Below are 7659 nucleotides of genomic sequence, written 5' to 3'. Positions count from 1 at the left end.
GAAAATACACACTGAAATATTATGGTTACCTGCAGAAAAGGAGGAAACTGGAGTAACAGAAGGTTAGTCATTTACAATGTACAGGAAAGAAATAGATACTCATGTTGTTTTAAAAATAGTGATAGAAAGTAACACGAACTGTACAACATCTGGGTTTTACTGGCTTAGAAGCAATTTCCAGGTAGGTTCTACAATACAATCCATACTTGTAAAAATGTTTCCTTCCTTTTGAACCTGGCACTGGTTGTGAAGGCTCAATCACAGCGACCAAGCGATTGTTGAGGGCTACTGGAGGTGGCACAGGGTCTCTAGAGACTTGTGGGTTGGGTGACCCTTGCCATGTAAGGAAATTTAAGGGGGACACTGCTGCTACAGAAGAGCCCACCCTGGAGTAAGAGGTCTGGGTTCTAATTGCTTTGCTTCTCCAGTCTCTCTCTAGGTGTGTGGATGTGGGGGCAGAATGGACTGTCCTGGTCTCTGAGCCATATAGGATTCGTAATTTTTCTCATCAATCGAAAGACCATAATCTGAAGATCACTTACAGGGTGGGGGATGGGGAGACTTTAGCTCATTGGGTCTTTCCACAGAACATCAGCTCACAGCCAGCACTTCCCGGGTAGGGTGGTGGTGCCAGTCCCATGGATGCTCCGCTGCAGTTCCATTCTGTAATTGCCTTTCCTTCTTCATTTCCAAAGTAACCAGACTTGTAGAGAGCTTTGAAACTTTTCCTCTGTCCATGCTCCTGAAAGGACCTGTATTGCCTGGAAGATTTCCTCCTTCCCAGGATAAAAAAAAAAAAAAAAAAAAAAAAAACAAACCCAGGCTACTTGGAGAAGTAGCAGATTCACCTGCTGGGGCAGACAATATAGAGATGAATGCCGGGGCAAAAAAAGACTCTTAGTTCTTTAATTACTTTCAATGTTTAGTAATATGTATGCTTCTGTTCCAATAGCTATCTTCATTCTTGTGTTTCTAAAGTCTGTTTTGCCTGAGGTCCAGAGGATTCTTCCTTTCAAATACCATTGATATTCTAAGAGTCCTTAGAGAATATTAGATAATCCTAGACTCATGGAAGAGGCTTTACTTGAAATGCTTTATTTTTATTTTTTATTTTTTATTTTTTTAAACTTTTATTTAATGAATATAAATTTCCAAAGTATAGCCCATGGGTTACAATGGCTTCCCCCCTCCCATAACTTCCCTCCCGCCCGCAACCCTCCCCCTTCCCGCTCCCTTTCCCCTTCCATTCATGTAAAGATTCATTTTCAATTCTCTTTGTATACAGAAGATCAGTTTAGTATATATTAGGTAAAGATTTCAACATTTTGCCCATATAGCAACACAAAGTGAAAAAACTACCATTGGATTACTAATTATAGCATTAAATAGCAATGTACAGCACATTAAAGACAGAGATCCTACATAATTTTTTTTTTCAAATTAATTAATTTTCTATGCCATTTCCATTTTAACACCAGGTTGTTTTTTTTTTTTCATTTCCAATTCTCTTTATATACAGAAGATCAATTCAGTATATAATTAGTAAAGACCTCATCAGTTTGTGCCCACACAGAAACGCAAAGTATAAAAAAACTGTTTCAGTACTAGTTATAGCATCACTGCACATTAGACAACATATTAAGGACAGATCCCACATGGGATGTAAGTACACAGTGACTCCTGTTGCTGACTTAGCAATTTGACACTCCTGTTCATGGCGTCAGTAATCTCCCTAGGCTCTAGTCATGAGTTGCCAGGGCTATGGAAGCCTTTAGGGTTCGCTGACTTTGATCTTATTCTGATAGGGTCATAGTCAAAGTGGAAGTTCTCTCCTCTCTTCAGAGAAAGGTACCTCCTTCTTTGATTTTTGTATTACAGTTTTGAATATTACATCTGTTCCATTATATAATTCTTCTTCAGGGATTATAACATACATTACTTCTTTTTCTTTTCTTTTTTTTTTAAATTTTATTTAATGAATATAAATTTCCAGTGTACAGCTTATAGATTACAATGGCTTCCCTCTCCCATAATTTCCCTCCCACCCGCAACCCTCCCCTCTCCCGCTCCCTCTCCCCTTCCATTTGCACCAAGATTCATTTTCAATTCTCTTTATATACAGAATATCAATTTAGTATAAAGATTTCAACAGTTTGCACCCACATAGAAACACAAAGTGAAACATACTGTTGGAGTACTAGTTATAGCATTAAATCAAAATGTACAGCACATTAAGGACAGAGATTCCACATGAGGAGCAAGTGCACAGTGGCTCCTGTTGTTGACCCAACAAATTGACACTCTAGTTTATGGTGCCAGTAACCACCCTAGGCTGTCGTCATGAGTTGCCAAGGCTATGGAAGCCTTCCCAGTTTGCCGACTCTGATCATATTTAGACAAGGTCATAAAAGACAGAGTGAGGATAGTAACCAATGATCCTAAGAGTGGCATTTACCAGGTTTGAACAATTATACAGCATTAAGTGGGGAAGAGGACCATCAGTACAAACAGGTTGGGAGTAGAGCCATTGGTGGTAGAGGTTATGATTACGAAGGAATGAGGCCCAAGTACGCTAGACAGGGTCTAGAACAAAGGACAGAGTCATTATTAGAGGAGCTAAGAAAGGTGCTGTCTAAGCTACAATTAAGTTTTCTGACTGAGAGGCAAATAGAACCGCACAGAAGGGGCTTGATAATAATCTGGTGGGCTTCAGAACATGCCTGTGACTATAGACTTGTAGTTCAGGCCACCGAAGATTAGAGATGGGACACAGGCACTCCCTTGACTTGCATCCTCTGGTCTGCTTTAACACAAACCAGGAGGAAAAGAAAGCTAGGCATCAGAAGCAATGGGTGGCAGGCCTATTAATGGCTGATCTGTACAGTGATCTGCCCTCAAGGAGACCCAACAGGCCAGTCCACTGCAGTGGCTTTCAATGTGGTAAGCCTGGGCTTCAGCAGAAGTCAGCTTGTGAAGAGCCCTGGCAGCTCTGCCAAGAGTTGGATCACTGGAAATGGACCTGCCCTGGAGTCAAAGGATGCCCAGTTCAGAGCCACAGATCTTATTGGCTCTAAGCTGAAAAGCCCTTCACTCAGCCCAACTTCCAAAGTGACCACTGCAGCTGAGGGGATGGTCAAGTAGGGTCAGCAACATTGCAGGCAGAACTGTAAATTTCTTGTTAGAGATGCCCCCTGCCTTTACCTGGCCAGCTCTCCTCCCAGGCCAGCCAAGTAATGAAAGTCAACAGAGTGCCTTCCCTAGGAGGTTCACACCTCCCTTAGGGCCTCTTAACATATATTACTTCTTTGATGCTGTATCTGTCTTTTTTCTCTTACTTCTTACTGTTTTAAAAACATTTTTTCTTTACATTTCTTCACCTTCCTATACTATTATTTCTTAGTTTTTTTACATTTTAAAATTTGGGATTAACATGAAGTACCTGCATAGCATGTGTATAGTACAATATTTTAATGGATATACATGGTTTAAACCAATCATATCAAATAATTAGTCTTTTCATTTCCTTAATGCAGACTATAATTAACCTAGTGTTCTGTGGAACACTACATTACCCTCGCTCAGCTGCGCTATGGTACACATTATAGAATCTACTCTCATTCCTCAATCTTAGTAGCCTCTAGGAATCACTTATGGCCTTGTAGAATGAGTTTGGAATGGTTCTGTAAATTTTTTGGAATAGTTTGAGAAGAACTGGTGTTAGTTGCTCCTCATAAATTTGGTAGAGTTCAGCAATAAAGCCATATGGTCCTGGGATTTTCTTTGTTGGGAGATTATTACCAATTCAATGCTCAGGTTTTCTTATGTCATTGTGATTCAATTCTGGTAATTGTGTGTTTTCAGAAATTCTAGCTTTTCAAATTTGTTGGCATATTGACATTCCTGACAGTTTCTGATGGTTTTTCTTATTTCTAGGGTATTAGTTAGTTTTTATTTATTTATGTATGTATTTATTTATTTTATTTTAGCAATTAGAATTCCTTTTTAAAATTTATTTGACAGATAGAGTTAGATAGTGAGAGAGAGAGAGAGAGAGAGAGAGAGAGAGAGAGAGAGAGAAAGGTCTTCCTTCTGTTGGTTCACACCCCAAATGGCCGCTACTGACAGAGCTTCGCCAATCTGAAGCCAGGAGCCAAGTGCTTCCTCCTGGTCTCCCATGAGGGTGCAGGAGCCCAAGCACTTGGGCCATCCTCCACTGCCTTCCCGGGCCACAGCAGAGAGCTGGACTGGAAGAAGAGCAACCGGGACTAGAACCCAGCACCCATATGGGATGCTGGTGCTGCAGGCGGAGGATTAACCAAGTGAGCCATGGCGCTGGCCACTCTAGGGTATTAGTTATAATGTCTTCTATTTCATCCTTTATTTTATTTATTTTTCTTTCTTTTTTTCATCTTCAATTTTATTTATTGATTTAGAGATAACATTTTCAAATAATATTATGGTCAAAAGCTTAATGGCTCTAGTAAATAAAGAAGCGAACATACAAGAAGTAAAAAGACCATAGGCCAATGGGAAAAATGACATCTTTTAAAATTTATCTCCTACATATAAGAGAGAACATGCGGTATTTGTCTTTTTGTGTCTGTCTTATTTAATTCAAGATTATGACCTCCAGTTCCATGAATTTTGCTGTAAATTATAAAATTTTATCCTTTTTTATAACTGATGATATTATATTGCGTATATATGTCATATTTTCTTTATCCATTCATCTGATGATGGACACCTTGGCTGATTCCATATTTTGGCTGCTACCATAAACGTGGTGGATCAGGTCTTTCTTTGATACAATGAATTCATGCCTTTTGGGTATATAGCCAGTAGCAGCATTGTTGGATCATATAGCAAGTCTATTTCTGGCTTTTTAAAGAACTCTCCATACTGTTTTCTTTTCCAGAGTGGCTGAACTAATTTACTTTCCCACCAACAGTGTATAAACATTTTCCTTTCTCCACATCCTCACCAACATTTATTGTTCTCTGTCTTTTGGAAAATAGCCATTCTGAAAAGAGTGAGGTGTGGTTTTGATTTGCATTTCCCTGATGGCTAGTGGTATTGAGCATTTTTTCATGTATTTGTTGGCTATTTCTATTTGCTCTTTTGAAAATTATCTATTCAACTCCTTTGCCTATTTCTTAATTGTATTGTTGTTGTTTGTTGTTGAGTTTTTTGAGTTGTTGATATATTCTAGATATTAATTCTTTGTGAGATAAGTAGCATGAAAATATTTCCTCCCATTCTGTCAGATGTTTCTTCACTGTATAAATTGTTTCCTTTGCAGAAGCTTTTGGGTTTGATAAAAGCCCATTTGACTAGCTCTGTGTGTGTTGCTTTAACTTTGAGGCTCATATCAGGAAATTGTTACCTATACCAATGTCTTGAGTTGTTTCTTCTATAATTTCTTCCAGCAATTTCGTTTTCTCAGGCCGTAACATTGATGCATCCTGAATTGTTCTGTATATGGTGAAAGGTGGGAATATAATTTCATTCTACATGTATACATGTATACATTCATTTTTGCAAGAACCATTTATTGAAATAACTATACTTTCTCCAAAAGATCTGAGTGAGTTTTTGTCAAAAAAAATCAGTTGGTTTTATGTATGTGGATCAACTTCTGGGATGTCTATTCTGTTACATTTACTTATGTGCTGGTTTTCAGGCTAGTACCATGCTGTTTTAATTACTACAGCTTTGCAGTACTCTTTGAAATCAAGTATTGTGATCCTTCTAGCGTGATTTTTTTTTTGTTTGTTTCTTTGTGGATTTGCTTTGACTTTAATAGGTCTTTGTGATTACATATGAATTTTAGGATTCTTTTTCTTTTTAAAGACGATTAGTTTCATTTATTTAATAGGCAAAGTGACAGAGAAAGGGAGATCTTCCATCTGCTGGTTCACTTCCAAAATATTGTTTGGGAAATAGTTTATTGCTCCTTCATTTCTAAAGCTAGTTTTTCTGGATATGCTATTTTTGGCTGGAAGATTTTCTTTTCTTTTCTTTTCTTTTCTTTTCTTTTCTCTTCTTTTCTCTTCTCTTCTTTTCTTTTCTTTTCTTTTCTTTTCTTTTCTTTTCTTTTCTTTTCTTTTCTTTTTTCTTTTCTTTTCTTTTCTTTTTTCTCTTTCAAGACCTTCAGTGTATCATCCCACCCTATAGGGTTGCTCCTAAGAAATCTTCTGTTATTCTCATTGGTTTTCCTTTATATCTAATTTGGTACTTTATTTTACCATCTTTAAGATTCTCACCTTCTCAATAACTTTTTCAATTTGATTATAATGTACCTTAAGGAATGCCTTTTTTTAGATGAATCTGTTTGGGGATCCTTTGAGCTTCTTGTATCTGAATGCCTGTATCTCTTTCAAGACTTGGAATATTTTAAACTATTATTTCATTTTGTAGATTCTCTCTGCCTTTTTCCTTCTCTTCTTCAGGAATCCCGATAATACAAATATTTGTTTGTATATTGGTATCCCATATTTCAAGTATGTTTTCTACATTCTCTTAAATTATTTTCTCTTTATACTTGCCTGACTCTATTATTTCAATATTCTTATCCTCCAGATCAGATATTCTTTCCTCCCCTTGGTCTACTCTGCTGTTGAAATTCTCAATCATATTTTTATTTTTATAATTGATGTTTTCAGCCCCCCAAATTTCTGATTTTTAAAATTATTTCTATCTGCTTAGTGAATTTTTTAGTGATGGTTTCTGTTGTTTCCTCATTTCTTTGAACTATTTTTTCTGTATTTTCTTGTATCTCATTTAGTTTCCTTAGGATAATTATTTTGAACTTATTTCAGGCATTTCATATGTTTTCTTCAGTTCAGGATGTTTTTCTTGAGAATTATTATGTTCTTTTAGAAGTGTCATGCTTCACTGCTTCTTCATCGCTTCTTCATGTTTTGTGTTTTGCTACACTGATGTTTGCATTTCTAGTGTCACAATCCCTTCTTTGTGGATTACAGATTTCTGGAAAAAATGCAGGCTGTCATTTGGCTTGTGGGTTTGGCTTTGGTTCTAGGTGAGCCCACAAGTATAATCTCTGAGTGATTCCTTTAGCTTTAATCATTGTCAACAATGTCTGTAAGATGTCTAGTCTCCAGCAGTTCATGCAGGTAGAAGTATGATTGTGAAGCAGTTATGGGCATTTTAGGGTGTGTGTATCTTCAGTTCCCGGAGAGTTGGCTGTCAGTCACACTAAGATTAGTGATAGCTGGAGCCACATTCTTGGTGCTGAGCACAGAGAAGGTTGTTGCCTTGTCTCACTGGGCAAGCCTGAATGATGCTAGGACTTCTGGAACAGATAGCTATAGCTTTAGGACTGAGTGATGTGGATGGACCTTTTACAGGTTCTGCTGGGAGAGTGTCGTTGGAGATTTTTTAGCATTAAAAGCTCTAGTCCCAGAACTGGGGAATTTGAAGGGAACACTGCTGTAGTCCTACAGGGTTACTAAAAGATATCCAGGGGATTTTATACTGGTAGATGTGGCTCTGAAGAGGTGAAATGCAGGTGGGGTCTTCCCCAGGTCCCACAGGTTTGATTTTGGTAAGGCTGAGGAATCTAGTACTAAAGTCATAGTCCTGGTGCTTCAGGACTTTGTGAAATCATTACTTAGGTCTCAGTGTGAGAGTCAATTATGT

This window comes from Lepus europaeus, chromosome 2, assembly GCF_033115175.1.
Source record: "Lepus europaeus isolate LE1 chromosome 2, mLepTim1.pri, whole genome shotgun sequence".
Classification (NCBI taxonomy): Eukaryota; Metazoa; Chordata; class Mammalia; order Lagomorpha; family Leporidae; genus Lepus; species Lepus europaeus.
Note: the sequence above shows the minus strand (reverse complement) of the source record.